Here is a 17307-nt window from a genome sequence, read left to right as displayed (position 1 = left end):
GGCTATCATCAGGTTCCAGTTGCTGAAGCAGACATCGCAAAGACCGCTGTCATCACGCCATTTGGTCTCTTCGAGTTTCTTCCAACTCCGTTTGGGTTGAAGAATGCCGCGAAAATTTTCAGACGATGATGGACTCGATTTGTCAAGGTTTGCACTTTATTTATGTTTACCTCGATGACATTCTTGTTGCTAGTCCAACTAAGGCTGCTCACATGCAACACTTAACGCAGCTTTCAGACCACGGTCTTGTTTTGAACCTGCAAAAGTGCGAGTTCGGTAAAGAAAGCCTGGAGTTCCTCGGTCATTTCGTTGACCAGCACGGGGTCAAACCTCTGCCTTCGAAAGTTGACGCAATCAACAACTTTCCTGTGCCTCAAACCGTCAAGGGTTTGCAGGAGTTTTGCGGTATGATAAACTTCTATCACAGGTTCATTCCAAATGTCGCAGACATTATGAAGCCCCTGTATGGTTCCTTGGCAAGCCGAGGTCACTCGTTTGGACTCGCGTTCTTCAGGAAGCTTTCGACAAAGCAAAGAATGCACTCGCTAACGCAACGCTTTTGCATCACCCGGAGTGGCAAGCCAGCATCGCGCTCACAGTTGATGCTTCGCAGTCTGCCGTCGGCGCAGTCATCCAACAACTTAAAGAAGGCTGCTGGGTCCCCCTGGCGTTTTTCAGTCGTCAACTGAGAAAACCCGAAACCAGGTACAGTGCCTTCGATCGCGAGTTGTTGTTAGCACTACACCTAGCAATCCGGCACTTTCGCTACTTCCTTGAAGGTCGCAACTTCACAGCCTATACTGATCACAAACCTCTCACTTTTGCATTCAAGAAAGTTTCAGATCCGTGGTCTGCTCGTCAGCAACGTCAACTCTCCTATATTTCCCAGTTTACCACCGATGTCCAACACATCAGCGGTAAGTCAAATACAGTTGCTGATGCGCTATCGAGATCATTTGTCCATTCCTTAGAAGGTTCAACTGCAGACTTGGACTTCGAGGCACTAGCGCGTGCACAACAGACAGACGAAGTACAATCTTACCGCACTGCTGTTACAGGGTTGACTTTGAAGGATATTTCAATTGGTTCTTCCGCAACTACACTCCTGTGCGATGTATCTACAGGTAATCCTCGTCCAATTGTCCCTGCATCATGGCAGAAAAAAGTGTTTGACGCCGTACATGGGTTATCACACCCATCCATCCGCATCACAACAAAAACTGATGGCCTCAAAGTTTGTCTGGCATGGCATGAAAAAGAATGTTGTCCAAAGGCCAAGCAATGCATCTGTTGTCAGCGTTCCAAGGTTCAACGCCATATTCGTTCCCCACTGAAGGACTACATACCTCCGTCTGCTCGTTTTCAGCACATAAATATCGACATTGTTGGTCCACATCCACCGTGTCGAGGCCATATGTATGTTTTTACAATTGTCGACAGGTTCTCACGATGGCCGGAAGCTATACCAATGGAAGACGCTACCACACTCACCTGTGCGCGGGCTCTCATATTTCATTGGCTCTCCAGATTCGGCATTCCAACTCGCATGTCATCGGATCGAGGCCCGCAGTTCACGTCTGAGCTGTGGACTACCGTAGGCCAACTATTGGGTATTCACCTCCACCGCACGACAGCATTCCATCCTCAAGCGAACGGCCTGGTGGAGCGTTTTCACCGTCATTTGAAGAGCGCATTGATGGCACGCTTGACGGGATCAAACTGGATGGACGAGTTGCCTTGGGTGTTGCTGGGCATTAGAACTGCTCTTAAGAAAGACTTAAAAGCGTCATCCGCTGAGTTGGTTTATGGCGCACCTTTAACAGTTCCGGGTCAATTCATTGCTAATGAAGGAGGTTTTACTTCTAACTTTTTACCTGCTTTACAGGACACTCTCCGACAGCTGTTGCCACAACCGATGTCGCGTCACAGCAACCCTCGTATTTCCGTCCCGTCGACATTGAGGAATAGCCCATACGTGTTTGTACGCCGCTCCTCTGACCAAACCGTACGATGGCCCATATAAGGTCCTTCAAGCGTCCAACAAAACCTTCCTTTTAGATGTTGGAGGTCGTCAACAGACCATTTCCATCGACCGCTTGAAACCGGCTCACGTCGACTTAACTAAACCGGTTCCAGTCGCGCAACCTCCGGCCAGAGGACGACCAAGACGCAACGTTCATCCCCCGCAACGCTACGCGGCTTTTTATATGCCCGCTTCTGGAGGGGGGTACTGTGGCGTACATGGTTCCGCGTCGGCGCGCGCTTAGCGAAGCGTGCAATTTGCCTTTTTTGTGTTGTGCTTTATAATCGAGTGTTGTGTTGCGCTGACCCCCTTATTCGATCTACGCATCTCGCAATAAAGCATCAACCGCTTCAGTGTGGTCAAATATTTTAAACTAGTGAGAGTATTTGGTTTAGTGCACCGCCTATCGATGCAGAAAAAAAACAAGACACGCTGAGTGGGTAAAAGTTGAGACTGAAGCTGATACCTCACAGCGATAAATCGACTGTATATAAAACATAAACAAATAACTATTTACTACAAATCCGTAATGACACTACGATTAAAATTCCATTATTCGCTTCCCGCCAGCGAGGCTCGTTACAACTTGATCGCTTTTTCCAGTCCAGTGTATCAACTGCCGTATCGAAGACAAATAAATATGAAAGCTCAAACCGTTTCGAGCAGCAACTGACTGAGTTTTAGCGCAATACTTAAAACCATTCAGATAGCAGAAACTCTGTGACGTAACAGTCTATGACAATTGAAGGTGTGGCGTGCCTGTGATTGTTGTGGAACTGTTCATAAACGCTACCAACAAATTAATTATTAGAAGTACAATATTTATCTTTTTCGGGGGGAGGGTTTTGGGTCTTTTTTCTTGGCCCCTGTCACCCCCTGGCTACGCCTATGCCCGTGGCCCCTCAATTACCGCTCCGTGGCCGAAAACCCTGGGTTAGTTGCAAAAATATTTTAATTAGTTAATGCAGTAGTTATAAACTTAACAGCATTTAAGATATTAAAGTTGTTACCCTAGCTTGCACGGCAGTGGATACATATTATTGGTCAATTTGCCTCATTAATTAATTAATTATTATTATTTATTTAGGACGGTCTATTTATTTAGTGAGATGGTTTACCACAGCTGACACTTTGTGGGTGAATCGGTCGACACAAAACACATTTGCAATTAAGGGCACTAAAGCGGTGGAGGTAAAGTAGCAAACATAATAACATGCCACACATTTTTGGTCAGATTTCTTCGGCTAAGGTACAGTTTAAATTGTTACCTGCATGCTAAAGGTGCAGTAGCTAAAATAAAAAATGTGACATTAAAAAAATAAAACAAAAAAAAATTTTAAGAAATTTCGTTGGAAAGGTAAAGTAGCAAAACGTTTCAATGTTTGATTTAATGTGACATAGGTGTAGGTACAGTTTAGAATCACTACCTACGTATCAAAGGTGCAGTAGCAAAACACGACTATGAACAATCTTTGATAAAAATTAACAATATAATCATGCCAAATTATAAATGTAACATTTTTGTTAAATTTCACGAATTTGCTTGTTTGGCAACTGTATCAAAAAATGGATTTAATCTTTGAATGAATTAAAAAGAAACACATTTTATTTTTACTTTTTGCTAAATTTTAAATGCAACATTTTTCAACTTTCCGAACTTGTTTGTTTGGCTACTGTACCTCTGACTGCTTATGGATACATTAAAAACCACCTACTTTGCAATCTTTGTTCTTGATGGCGTCGGTGAGTGGACTGATGTCTGTGATGCCACAATCGACCAACCACAACACCTCCAACTTGTGAACAATCTCCGACAAACTTTTCACTCCGGCGTTTTCGATTTGGTTGCGGGTGAGGGAAAGCCACTTCAACTAATTCATAGAAACATAACGTCATGAGTTTAAATATTTCCATTCAATGTTTCGTTGAAATAAATTATTTTGAACAAAAAGCGAAACAAAATCTCAAGTAATTTTGGACGAAAATATACAAGTAGCAAAATACCGCAAAAAGTTTTATTGTTTGTTTTAAGGTGACGTCAGGGAAGGTACAGTCTAAATTATTACCCGCATATGTATTAGATATTTCAATCAATTACCAAATATTTTTAATAATGGAGTAGTTATAAACTTAAGCTATTTGCCCGACTAAAAAGTAGTTTAAATTAATGTTTAATCACTAATGGGTGAGGGTGTATATGTTCGTAAGCAAGCCAAAAAAATATTTTTACTTTTTATTCCAAAAAAAATTCTCTTAAGTTTATACCGAAACAAATTTCAAGTAATTTTGGCCGAAAATTTAAGGTAAGGTAGCAAAACATAGCAATGTTTGATTTACTGCAGAGGTGTGCATGTTAAAGAAAACACAAGTGTGGGCGGCCGTACGTTGATACAAATTTTGTCAACTCAATAAAAGTTGGTTTGTGAAACTGACCTAACAGTACACATGTTTTTAAATATAGTCTTAATGCGTCAAGTCTTCTTCTAGTAAACCTCTTGCCATCTTGAAAACCTTTTTTCGCTTCGCGCGATTGACGTTAATCAGTTGCAAATGCAAAGGCGTTCACTTTGGGTCGCGACAATCTTAAAATTTATGTATAGGGGCGTATTTTTGTTACGATTTATGGTTTGCATAAGCACACAAAAGAAATGTGACATCGCTGCCTCTGGTTTTTATTTCAGCGCTAGTATTGTCACACAATATTTTTTGTCAATGTTTATTATAACGTCACACAGGCCCAGGATTGGGCTTGTACCTTTAAGACAGTGGTCGGCAAACTGTGGCCCGATGTGGAACTTTTTGCAATTTTTAGTGGCCACGAGTTATTTTTTAATATTTCGGTCATATCATGTAGTTGTTGGGCCGCGTAATAACCGAACATTCATTGTACTGTATTATATTACGGGTGGTTAAGAGTTTTTATTTTGGCTCATTGTTGCATCACAGGGCAGCCAGGCCACCCCCCACCCGTGCTGATTGACACCCACTCGCCCGACTGTGGCTTCGGCGAGAAATGTAATTAGTTGTTGTAGGACAACTTGTGTTAAGCACCACTACTAAGCGAAATATTACTTCGAGCCAGTTATTTCCTTAAACACTAAGGTGCAAATACATTCAACACTACACAAATAATAAGGTTAATCGAAGTCACGTTCGAAGCTCGTAATAATGACTCTTTGTCCCGTTTTAAAAACATCGCCATTGCTGCAGTGGTAAATAGTTGTGAGGTTTATTTTTTAACCTAAACGTTGTTAATTAAAAAAAAATGTTTAACCCAGTGGTTGAAGCCTTTGAAAAAGTTTATTGGACTTGCGATGTACCCAACGATAAGAATTTTCTTTTTTGTGTTTATTGAATTGTTTGTATTCGAAAATTACAAGCAATTTTGCAGTTTTTGGTAACAATAAGTTCAATTGCAAATGTCTTATAATAATATTTTTAAGCAGTGTTTTTTAAGATGTTTTCAGGGAGCGCAACGGTCCAATGAAGTTTAGATACGAAACGAAACCATTGCGGACGCCCTTGGAAAATAGAAACGATCCACTATGGGCGTCACGCAGCACAGAACCTCTGGTGCATATGGTTAACTTTGTAAATGGTTTAGTTGTAAATTTACAATTATTTTGTCATTATTTGCTGTTCAGTCAGTAACTATAGTGTTGTTAGGCGAAATGTGGTGTTTTGTTTGTGGCGCTAAGCAACCTGCGGTCAAACGTCTCAAGCAAAAAACACCAGAATACGAAAAAAAGAGAGCGCGAGTATTTTTAGAAAAATGGAAAACAGTCAGGCCATAGAGCATTTTGACAAAATAAAACATTGATCGACTTCCAAAAAATTTATCGAAGGGTGCAAATCTTTTAAGTGAGTCGATTGCTTATCACGAGCAAAGTGAAGTCCATGCATTAGATCGAGGGTTAGTTGGCTTTTGTTTGTGATTGTCCACTGCTTTGCACATCGTTTGCAGCTTTCCCTCAAAGACGCTATAAAACAGAACAAGCTATACGAAAGTGTTCTTGTCCTGTTAATGGGGCTATACTATCCTTACCATAACAGCCCGTAACACCTTAGACGGGCTTTTGAGGGCCTCAACCAATGTGCCTTAATGCCCACGACAGTTTGTTGCACAAGAGTGGTGGGTCATACTCTGCTATCAATCAAGAATGTGATACGAGGGTACAGCGCAATCCGCGCTCAACTTGGAGATCTTACAGCAAAGGAAAGGGTAAAGGAAATTATTTTTCGGTAAATTTGAGAGGTGATGTAAAACATAGAGCGGTGGTTATTTACGGCCGATGAAGAGATCTGATGTTATGTCTTTATAGCATTTACTTGCCGATGTGCTAACCCCGATTCATTCGTTATCGCTGTGTCTACAGTCTGACCAGGTAACCCTGGCTGATGTGAGGGAAAAGTTTGACATAACATTAGATGTTCTTCGCATTCTTGAAGAACGGAATTTTCTACAACAAACGTTTACTTTTCAGTTTACATCGATAATTCCCAAGACTGTGTTTTTTAAGTTGGTAATAAAAAATAAAAAAATGTTAAAAAATATACGTATAACATTTTTGAATACGTTTTCCGTTTGTCCGCGACGCACTTGACAGCCTTCCACGGCGCAACGGTAAAGAAGCGCTGATATATGACAGCATCAAAACGTAAACAAACCGGAGGTAGAAAATAAAGCACATTGAAATTTTTTGCACTTGCATATTTAAAATAGTCAAACAGTATTTAAAATGGACTGTGTCTAGTTTGTCAAAGAGGCGGTGGTCGAATGAATTACATTGCCGACCCCTGTTTTAAATATACAAACATTTTCCCGCGTATAAAACGGTTAAGCGCAACAACAACCTTACATAAGAACAATACCCTTACATTGTTACGTCAGAAGTTAAGAATGGGGGGGGGGGACTTCTACAAGTTCTTAGAACGAAAGTTGCCATTTAAGCTCAAATGTTAACTACAGTATTACAGTGCTGTTTGTTACTATTTATATGTGAACTTTTTGTAAAGTTTTGTGGAAAGTACTTTTATGTAACGCCACCTTATGCGTGTTCGGCGCCCCCCCAAACGAGAAAAAAAACACCCCCCTTGTAACTCGCCAACGCCCACAAGGGGGCGGTACCGCCCACGTTGGGAACTTCTGATCTACATGAAGCACATGATGCGCGTCAAGTACAAAATGGCGGAAACCCAGCGAAGTTTAATCCATGTTAACCGTGAACTCCCAGGCACCAATTATCGGATTTTGTTGATTGTCATCATAAATTTGTGGCGATATGTTGTGACCACATCTCTAAGGATACTCTATAACAGGGGTCGGCAACCTACGGCCCGCCGATGTAATTCATCCGGCCCGCCGCCTCTTTGACAAACTAGACACCAGTCCATTTCACATACTTTTTGACCATTTTAACTATGCAAGTGCGAAAAATTTCAATGTGCTTTATTTTCTACGCCCGGTTTGTTTATGTTTTGATGCTGTCTTTTAAACTAGATCAGCGCTTCTTTGCCGTTGCGCCGTGGAAGGCTGCCAAGCGCGTAGCGGACAAACGGAAAACGTATTTAAAATAATGGACATATATTTTTATCATTTTTTTATTTTCGGCAATGTAACAAAAACTTGCAACAAATTTAAAAGAAATGTCTGTTTACCAAAAAAAAAATCGCGCTTGCTTTGCTCATCATGTCTGCCCTAACTTAAAAGCTTAAAAAACGCTGAACTAGATTAACTATTAAGGTTATCGCGTTTCTCAATGTAGCTTTATTAGACTTTTCATTAGTAGTATGGATGACGATACTACTAACATTAGTAGTATGGATGATGTGGACTCGAATTTTAAACCAAACAAACGCTTTTTTCTCGCTTTGCGCCAACAGTTGACTGCCACTTAAATGTAATTAAACACGTTTTTAAGCGCAAAAAATATCCGAGGCCCGGCTGATTCACAGTTGTTCTAACATTTCAATCACACAATTCTTAGTTCACATTTTGTGCGGCCCGCCCTTTCTGAGTTTGGTTTTGGCCCGCGACTAGAAAAAGGTTGCCGACCCCTGCTCTATAATATGCAGTACTATTTTCAATAAACCTAATTCAAATGGTTAAGTTGTGCAAATATTATTAAAAACACCCATTACCTAATGTGTCCACATTTTTTGTTAACCTCTAACGAATCACTTTATTTGAGTGAAGCAATCACGAACAGTCTTAAAACCGTGACCGTATATAGCCCACAGTGTCAGCGCAGCAAGCTGTAAAAACGTAACTATTATTAGCACAACGCAACACTATGACGTCACAATAGACAATTTAACTTGAAGCGTGCAATGACGTCAATGGACAACTAATAATCAACTTGGTTTGGAAAAGTAAGCTGCCTGAAAAGTTTATTAAACAAAAAAAATTCTTCTTCAGGAGCGTCGTGTTGATTTTTTGTTGCTTCGCGGTCCCAGGAAATTGTCTTGCGGCCCCCAAAAGGACCGCGGACCCCAGTTTGAGAACCACTGTCTTAGGCCAAAGCGTCATAAGGATTTTGAACTCCATAAAAATATAATTTAATAGATCAATGCGTTTTTGCTTAAAGCGCAATTCCTGTTTAGTCTTTGCAATACAGTTTTAATGCTTTGGAAAAAAACGCTACAAACTAACATTCATAAACCAATCGTTTAACATGTTTGTGGCCCCTGAAGTAAACTAATAAGTTGCCCCGGTAATTAATTTCATATTTATTCTGTACCTTTAAAAACAGGGGGGGGGGCGCGATTCTGTTTTAACATGCTTCCTTATATGGGAAACCACGCTACAAGTAACTGTTAGCCAGGGTACGGCATTGAAATCTTTATATCAATAATGTAACAAATACAAATTAATATATAAATAAATTAAACGAGACAACATGCTGATAATTAACATGAAAGCACTTTACCTCGTAAGTCATTTTCCCGATTGCTTCGCAAATGTGTCCCCAACCTTGACTTGTCAGGTCGCAGTCCCACAGATCCAACTTCTCGATTGTTTTGTCGACATGCTGGAGCATCCGCCCCAAAGCGTGGCATGAACTTGTACCGATGGGTTGGTAGCTAAAACGAGCATACACAGGGAAGTGCTTTGCGAAAGACTGGATCACTGCTTCATTGCATTCTTGCAAATCAACAATCATTCCAATATCTAAACACAGTTTTCAACAAATATTAAAAAAGCAACAAAAATAACATTGTAGGTTGAACCAGCAATTGGCACTGTGACGTCACAAGTGTGAATTGTTCTAACAATGGTTGTTGAAAGCAGAAGTTCCAAATTTTTTAAACGAACTGATTAAATAAAAATATGTTCACGGACCGGCAAAAAATCACAATAAATAAAAGAGATAGTGCTTGTGTAAGATATTGTAATATTTCTGCCATGTAAGCGGCTTGTTTTATGTTGTTGGGCAACTAACTTTCAAAATCGTAACTAATAGTAAAAAGTTTACGTAAGTAGATCAACCCGGAGAAGAACTTGTTTCTAACGAAGTCATTTTTACACGAATATATTTATTTAATGCTAGGTTATCCATAGATTGATGATTTTATATTTTTACCGCCATCTACTTAATGTGTTTCCTTAATCGCGTTCACGGCTAAAGCTTGTAGCGCCTAATATGCTCACGTGTGTTTTACTTGTTTGAATATATATGTCCAGTGAAAATATAGCACAAAGTAAAATAAATGTTGTAAACTTACCATCGGGCTCTCGTTTGAATTGCTTTAAAGTGCGTTTGTAGAACATCTCAGCCTTGCCTGGAAATATATCAGGAAAACATATTTTACAAACATGTAAGTTTTTCTGTTGACAAACTTTCACTTTTCGCACTTTTAAGTCGCCCATCAAGCTTAATTAGATGCTGAGCAGGCGCGGATCTAGGATTTCAGTTTGGGGAGGGCCATGAATTTTTTTCAGATATGACGTCACAATTTTTTCAGATATGACGTCACAAAAGTATACCATTGCGTGACGTCATAATTCAGGTAAAAATAACATCGGCTGGCCGAATAAACTAACTCCTGCAAAATAACGCGAAAAACAGACCTTTTGAAAGCACGAAAAAGTAATAAGGTTAGCCTCTACAGTGGGCCGGTTTCCTAGTTTGACCCGGTATGAAGAATATCGCTGAAAGACGCTACCATGTCTATTGTCTACACATCTTGCTTTTTCCCGAAAAGGCGAGAGCAACCGCATATGCCACCGAAAAAGCGCCGAGGCCACGTCGCAATAAAACCATAGCGTTGTCTGCTGCGGTCAGCTGTGGTTCTTTCATGACACTTTTCTCAATTTTTAAGTTACTGTAGTTGGTTTTTGCCAAATAAGGTTGCTGAAATGAGCAAAACTCTATGCAGAGTTAATCCTAACATTGGATAGGTTACACAAGGGTCGGCAACCTTTGTGTAGTAGTCGCGGGCCAAAAGCAAACTCAGAAAGGTCTCTGTGGGCCGCACAACATATGTTAAATGAGATTTGGTGTTATTACAATTTTATAACAATTGTGAATCAGGTGGGCCTCGGATTTTTTTGCACTTTAAAAACGTGTTTATAATTACTTTTAAAGAGGCTGTAAAGTTTTGGCGCAAATTCGCTAAAAAAGCGTATACTTGGTTTAAAACTCGAGTCCACACGTCGCCATCCCCCTACTACTATAAAAAAGTGTAATAAAACTACTTTGAGAAAACGCGATAAATTTTATAGTTAATCAATTTTAGTGTTTGTTAACCATTTGGGGCACACCTGGCGAGCGAAGCGCGCGCGATTTTTTTGGTACACCGGTATTTATTTTAAATTTCTTGTTTTTGTTACATTTAAAAAAATGGTTAAAAATATTTGTCGATTACGTTTGAATACGTTTTTCGTTTGTCCGCGACGCACTTGGCAGCTTTCCACGGCGCAACAGCAAAAAAGCGCTGATCTAGTTCAAAAAGAGCATCAAAACGTAAACACACTGGATGTATAAAGATCATTAGCGCGAAGCGCGAAAATTTTTTGTATTTACACTTAAAATAGTCAAAAAGTATTTAAAATGGACTCGTGTCTAATTTGTCAAAGAGGCGGCGGGCCGGATGAAGTATATTGGCAGGCTGGTTCTGATACAGATTTGCATTAACAACAAAAAAGCTTTTAATTGTACTTGGATATAAGTTAGTTATTATATAGTCGAGGTCAGCGTACGGCAGGCTGGCAGAATCTTGCCAGACTTCTGTTGACAAGCATTTTTGGTGAAAATTCTTCGGTTTTTGGTCGCGCCCCTTAAATGATGTGTTCGCCAAAGGAATGTTTGAACCTTGCCATGTTTTGGTGATAAACAAGGCTATTAACAAGTAAATTAGACAACAAAAAAATTTTGTGACATTATTAACAAGAGTACACAAGGGACATGTGAAGGTACAACCTGGGGCCTGGGGGTGTACGTACATGTCTGTTTTTTTGCTTTAAAAGTGTTACATAAATAGCTGTTTTCAGGCAAACCTGTGTGAAAACGTGCTGCTCAAAACGAAAAAATATTCTTTGGATAAATTTTCAATTTATATTGCTCGAAATAATGATATTTATAATAAAATTTAATAGAAATGGTCACAGTCACAGTGCCATATTACCTTTGGGATAGATTTGCTGAAAAAAAAAGACACAGAAACGTAGCAAAACCAGGCTAAAGAAAATTTTTAGCATTTGCGTAATTAAACAACCAAAAATATACTTTAGGCCTTAGGTGGAAAGTGTAAGTTCATCAAATGGTCGCTTACCTTCATTTGTTGGTTTCTGCGGATTGTCCGTTCTGCTTGGGTCGACATCGACTTGGTTTGGTTGATTGACAGGTGGTGTAGCTGCTTGTTGCTTGGCAACCTGCATACAAACATAGCTGGTGAACAAACAGAACAACTCTTATAATTATAAATGCGTATCAAGCAGAAGCATGGGCGCAAAGTTTAAAGTTTACCTGGGATTGGGAGGAGTGTTACTGGTGACGTCACAGTCACAGTGACGATTATAGCGATGGAGTGTGAATAATGTTGTCTCACACAACTCATATTTAGTGCTTTAATTTGAATACTGGTTTATTTTCGTCCATTGTAAAAATCTTAACTTACGATGAGTTTGGTTTTCCATATTTGTCATGCGAAATGTTGCTCAGAACTCAAGTTTAACATTTGTTCTAAAATGACAATGTTGTGGCTTAAATTTGACTTGGGGTTGGGTAACTAACGACTTATACTTGTTATTTGTTAAGAAAGACTTTAATTGGACTTAAGTTGCTTGCTAATGACTTGACTGGGATTTAGTCATTTTAAATTGGCTTGTTTAGAACACTGGGTGTGATGCGACCCCGATGGCGTCTAGCTACAAAACGTTCCCAGATGCCAACCTGTAGGCTATATTTATCCCATTGTATTCACATGTGATCAAACTAAACTGCTACTGATATCAATCACACCAAATTATAGAAAGAAAATAGCAACCTGTTGGTCAGTTTGTTGATGTGTCGCTTGTACGGCGGAGGAATCTTGTGGCAACTGTGACTGGGCTTGCTGTGGGTGGAAGCTCCAGGGTCTCAACTGGCTACAAACAAATAAACTTTCATGTTGTAAACTTATCTTCAAGCAACCACCAATGGGGAGAAGAATCTTGTTGCACACAAGTGCACAGAGTTATATAATTTAACAACAAGTAACTTATTATTATTAACATGAAGCATCCTTAATTCGAATGAATACATATAGTTAATGATGAGCTAAAAGAAATATAAGTAGGAACACAAACAAAGGCTAACACCTGATAACACAACTACAGCACCAACTAAATAACATTAGGACAGCACTAACATAAATGGCAAGCATGCTGGCACAATGCCACATGTACAAAATCACTCATGCATATAAAATTAGTCATGCATATAAAATTGGTCATGCATAAGAATCAGTCAAGCATGAAATAAAAGTAAATGACACATAAAATACAATTAAGGGAAATTACAGTTAACATACTCATTATCTTTCTTTTTTATTTGTCCATTGTCTAAAACCAATGACAAAGATACAGAAGAAGCACTGTTTTTGGTCAAACAATCCGCAAGCTGTTCGTCAGTTGGAACCCATGATACTGATACCCGATGTTGTTGCTTCATTTCCCTTAAAGAACCAATATCAATTCGAAGCCGTTTATCAGTTACGTTTTTACAAGAATGAACAGCCGCACATAAAGAGCAATTGTCAGTATATACTTCAATGGGTAAACAGGGCAATTCAGGATTACCAAACAGAACCTCATTCCATAAAGTTGTGATGAAAAATGCAGTGTCCAGCCCATCTGACATAGCTAATGTCTCGGCAGCCAAAGTGCTTCTTACAACTCTCCGTATACGTTTGGACTTCCAACTTAATAGATTGCATTTACCATTTTTTCCACCCAGAAACACTAAATGAGCTCCCTGACTTCCACCATCCGATAGATTTGCAAATGCAGCATCAGTAAACACAACCAGCTTTAGATCTGAGTTAAGACCAAGATTTGAATAGTTTAATGTAACTCTATTTGATTTAGCCTTTCTAACAATTTTGTTGCATGCAACCAGATCCCTAACTAAAGCATTTTTGAAATTAGTAGCCGCAACACAGACATCAAAACTAAGATCCGGCCGAGTTTGTGTTGCAATCCAAAGAAGCTGTCCAATCTTCGATCTCAAAACTTCTTTTTCTTTAAATGTTAGTTCATTGTCAAGTTGTTTCTTGCGATAAGGAGAAATAATAATTTCCTGCAAATTGTTGACATAGTCAAATTGACATAATGAAATGCTGTGTGGGCTTTGATTTAGTTCAAGACCGATATACTTAAACTGCTGTTGTTCTTCTTTTCCGATGCGAAATGTTGTCCTGATTTGTTTAATTATAGTGTGCTCAAAATCCAATGTTCCACTCCACAAAAAATCATCGACATAAACACACACAAATCCAAGAAGAACCTTGCCATTGTGCCAGAAAAATATTGACTGATCGAGCAAACTCATTTTAGCTCCATGATCAAGCATAAATTGCTTTACCTTTCTGTACCACGATTTGGATGCATCCACTAAGCCATATACACATTTTTCCAGTTTCCAAAGAACATCTTTAGAACTCTTTGCTTCTTTTGGAGGCTGAACAAAAATATCCCTATCCAAAGCTTCTCCCTGTAAAAAAGCTGTTTTTATATCAATAGAACAAATTGCCCAATCCTGCTGTCTTGCTATACTAAGAAGAACTCGGAGTCCATCTTTTGAACAGGTTGGTGATTCCCTATCAAGTAAGTTGCGGTCTTTTTCCTCAAACCCTCTTGCAACTAATCTAGCTTTAGGTTTAGGACCATTTTCACTTTCTTTCATAGTACAAACCCACCTAACAGAGATGCATTTTTGATTTCTGTTGGGCACAATGCTATAAACTTTATTTTTTTGCCAGCTTCTAAGCTCTTCTTCTTTTGCCTCTTGGAACGAAACATCACAGTTATAAATTTCATCAACAACGTCCACATGCTCTGGAAGTACAGTTAAATCATTAACCTTATCAAAATTAACCCATGTCAATTTTCCAATTAGATCATTTGGAGTCATAAATTCAACATTAAATGAATTTTTATATCTTCCGGTAGCCTTACCAGCTCTACTCAATACCTTTGCAGTACAACTCACACCATCAGAGTTAAAAAAACGAACAGTCTTATGCAAAATGTTTCTATTTTTTGATACTGATTTGCTTAAAGATAATTCAGACTGATGTGTTTGAGTTGTGGGAGTGTCATCTGAGGGAGCTTCATCCTCACTTGAGTCTTCAGTGTCATCATGTGTAGTGGTTGGACTGGGAACTGTAGGTGAAGGTGAATGTGCTTCAACGGACCCTTGATCAATTGATTGGTCTTGGGTGTTATGGTAAGGCTGTACACGGCAAACATGAGCTTTAATAAACTGCCCACCATGTCGAAGAAAAACCACTGCCCCATCTTGTCCTAAAACTTTAGCAGGACCTCTCCATTCCGCCTGCTCATCTCGTTTATAATATACATGATCTCCAATATCATAAGTCTGTCCAGTTTGACGTGTCTGTTTGCGCAAAGCCCGTCTTATCTTTTCAGAAGTCTGTGCTACTATAAATAATTTTCTTGCTGAATGCAATGCAGACAAATGAGATCCAACAGTACCATATCCTTCTTCTAAGGCCGACAGTCCATCGGTTAAAATAGACGGTAAATTGGGGTTTTTCCCAAAAACTATTTGACATGGACTAAATCCACTATTGTTTACAAGTGAGTTTTTAGCTGATAACGCCCAAGCAAGACATGTGTCCCAATCACACGATGTGTCACTTTTTAACTTTTTAAGGATGTCTGTAAGTATCATATTGTGTCTCTCACAGACACCATTACTCCATGGGGAGTAAGCCGGAGTAGTTTTCACCTCTATTCCAAATTTGGAACACATATCTCTAAATTCCTGGTTGTCAAATTCTTTTCCATTATCACTAAGAACATTCTTTGGTGCACCAAAAATGCTTACCCAGTATTTTAGGAAATTCTTGACAATTACTGAAGCGGACTTACTTCTAATTATCACAGCGCAACTAAACCGAGAGAACAAATCTATCATGTGATAATACCACAAACTAGGTTCAATTTCATGTAAATCCATTGCCACGGTTTCATTTACATCATTAGCCCAAGGAAGTGCAACAACAGGTCTCGCAAGCGGCCGTTTGTGAATAGCACATACTTCGCAATCATCAATCGTGCCAGAAATTACATTAGTGAAACCACTTTTCCAAACCTTTGCATTCCTAAGAAGCTTTGATAGGTTTTCTTCCGAAGCATGTCCGAATTGCACATGTAATTTCCGCATACACTTTAGAACTTTATCGGGAGGTAAGTTATCCAACAATAAAACATCATCGCTTTGACAAGTAGTATTAAAATCAGGTAAAATATCAATGCAATAGTGACCACTACTTGTTAAGTGAACTTGAACAGATTTACCAAACATAGTAACCTTATCTTTAGATAAATCAAGCTGAGTCGAAGCCCTTTTTAATGATGCCTTACTTAATAAAAGAGGTATTTCTGAGGGTACAATGCAAACCCTAATAAATATATTCTTTCCAGCAATAACTGCAGGAATCACAGCTTGTTTTAACGAAATGACTTTTTTTCCATCTCCAAATTTGAAGATCGATCTCTGTTTATATATTTTAATTTTATTTCGGAGTTCGTCAGACAAATAGTTACGGTAACAATTAAACCACATTTCTCCACACACAGTTTTAGTACAAGCAGTGTCCAATATGGCAGACCGCGATGATTCAACAACAAATATAGCATTAGATGACAAGTTGGTGGCCAATGTTATCTCAACCTCTTCACATTTATCGTCATCTGTATAATTTTTAACAATTTCCTCAGTACATTGAACATTATCTTTATGTGGACATGTCGGTGCCCAATGCATAATAGAATCACAAATTCTACATCTGGTTGGACGTCCAGATTTATCAAGAGGATTTTGCTTATTTTTGTTACAGCTATTTCTTGAAGTATTTTTCTTTACAAAAAACTTTGAGCCACCAATATAGGACTCTTCTTTAATAGATGGAAAAGATTCTGCATTGTGAAAAACTCTTTTTAAAGCAGACTTCATTGTTACAAATTGCAAGTCACTACCCACTGTGAGAGCCAACTGTCTTTCACTTGGTTCTAAATTAGCACCATCAAGTAATTTAAATGCTAATATAGTATCGGGTAGTTTCATGTCGTGCAATGTAAGTTTGTGGTGAAAATGTTCGAATTCCAAAATATAATCAGTCATTGACATACCTTGTTTCTTGGAAAACTTTGTAAAATTTGTATAGGCAGCATATGCTTCATCTACCTTTTCTGTTTTGAAGGCAATATCCATATGAGCAAGCAACCGCTCCATTCCATCATCATTGTGCAAGAACTCTGTTTGTAGTTCTGAGGCAGCCCTTTCTGCCTTAGCATTTCCCTCCAGCGATTCCAAGACAACAACAATTGCCTGTTCCTTTTTAGGAACAGGTGTGACCAACTGCCACATGCCAATTTTGTTTCTCCAATTGGAGTAAGGAATGTCATTGTTAAATTTTGGTGGCAACTTTTTAACCATCCTCTGCTACCATGTAAACTTATCTTCAAGCAACCACCAATGGGGAGAAGAATCTTGTTGCACACAAGTGCACAGAGTTATATAATTTAACAACAAGTAACTTATTATTATTAACAT

At 39.0% G+C, this 17307-nt stretch overlaps 1 protein-coding gene across 3 annotated transcripts in view; it reads right to left on the bottom strand.

Moving 5' to 3' along the window:
- LOC146162961 (myc box-dependent-interacting protein 1-like) overlaps nucleotides 1–17307 on the bottom strand; it is a 234182-nt gene that overhangs the window by 82602 nt on the left and 134273 nt on the right. The window lies entirely within an intron of this gene.

The sequence above is a fragment of the Ascidiella aspersa genome, chromosome 2 (genome assembly GCF_963924565.1).
Source record: "Ascidiella aspersa chromosome 2, kaAscAspe10.2, whole genome shotgun sequence".
In the NCBI taxonomy this organism is placed as follows: Eukaryota; Metazoa; Chordata; class Ascidiacea; order Phlebobranchia; family Ascidiidae; genus Ascidiella; species Ascidiella aspersa.
This window is presented reverse-complemented; position numbering and strand designations above follow the sequence as displayed.